The sequence below is a fragment of the Gavialis gangeticus genome, unplaced genomic scaffold (genome assembly GCF_001723915.1).
Source record: "Gavialis gangeticus isolate Ggan-Ray unplaced genomic scaffold, GavGan_comp1, whole genome shotgun sequence".
Lineage (NCBI taxonomy): Eukaryota > Metazoa > Chordata > Crocodylia > Gavialidae > Gavialis > Gavialis gangeticus.
Window position 1 is genome coordinate 2,916,151 of NW_017728973.1, and position 227 is coordinate 2,916,377.

Consider the following 227-nt stretch of genomic DNA (forward strand, 5'->3'; position numbering starts at 1 on the left):
CACTGGAAGCAAGTCTATGGGGGGGCATAGAAAACACAGGGGGAGGGGGATGCAAGGAGAGATTGAGGTGGTGGCTACAGTTCTCACAGAGCCCCAGACTGAGGGAGGGAGCGGGGCAGGTTGGCGGCTGGGAGTGCTGCCCAGCTGTGGTGGTGCATGGCACCTGGGGCTGGGGCAGTAATGTGAGACTGTGGGGCCCAGCCAGGGATGGAGCCACGGGTGTCTTG

At 63.0% G+C, this 227-nt stretch overlaps 1 protein-coding gene across 1 annotated transcript in view; it reads left to right on the forward strand.

Moving 5' to 3' along the window:
* The window catches only part of LOC109290054 (zinc finger protein RFP-like), a 13,930-nt gene that overhangs the window by 2,909 nt on the left and 10,794 nt on the right, over positions 1 to 227 (forward strand). The gene's annotated exons all lie outside the window — the stretch shown is intronic.